This window comes from Eutrema salsugineum, unplaced genomic scaffold (assembly GCF_000478725.1).
Source record: "Eutrema salsugineum unplaced genomic scaffold, Eutsalg1_0 scaffold_8, whole genome shotgun sequence".
Lineage (NCBI taxonomy): Eukaryota > Viridiplantae > Streptophyta > Magnoliopsida > Brassicales > Brassicaceae > Eutrema > Eutrema salsugineum.
In genome coordinates this window covers 13,003,028-13,003,763 of record NW_006256414.1, presented here as the reverse complement: position 1 = coordinate 13,003,763, position 736 = coordinate 13,003,028, and positions in this window count along the sequence as shown.

Below are 736 nucleotides of genomic sequence, written 5' to 3'. Positions count from 1 at the left end.
TCTCAAGACCCATTCTTATTTTATCATGTGCATCCATCTTCCCAAGATAGTTACCACTAAACATCACACGTAATAAATTACGGAATTGTAAAAGATGATAAGTCATAAGTATACATGAGTGATTGCACACAAGTTTTAAAACTACAAAGTATGCAAAATTCAAAGAAAAAAAAATGGATTGCTAGCAACACTTTAAATATGCCTAACTCTACAATCTTTTACAATGAAGTAGAAGTGTAGAACTTACAAATGCCTAACTCAGACTTTATTAGAAGTCTGTATAAGTATGCTAAACACAAATTTCAAAACTTCGTTTGGAGACTTTGTGTGCAGATTCATCCAAACTGCTAGAGAAGTCTACTTTTACAAGCTAACTAGCTTATAAATCAAAAATTTTGATTCCACAATAAATATCGAATTAAATCAAATGAAAATCATTGAGCAGTTCAATTACTTGCTAAGACGTTTGGCAAAACCTGAAAATTGAAAAAAAACGTTATAAATATTTTTGGAAAGCATTTTTAAATAAATACAAAAATAGACTTCTCAATTAGACTTCATCCGTAGACTAAACCACGAAGTCTACTTTAATGAGCTAAGTAGCTTAAAAATCAAAAATTCTGATTCCACAATAAATATCAAATGAAATTAAATGAAATTCACTGGATAGTTCAATGACTTACTGACAAACATTTCTAATAAAAAAATTGAAAAAAATACTTTATAAATTTGCCTA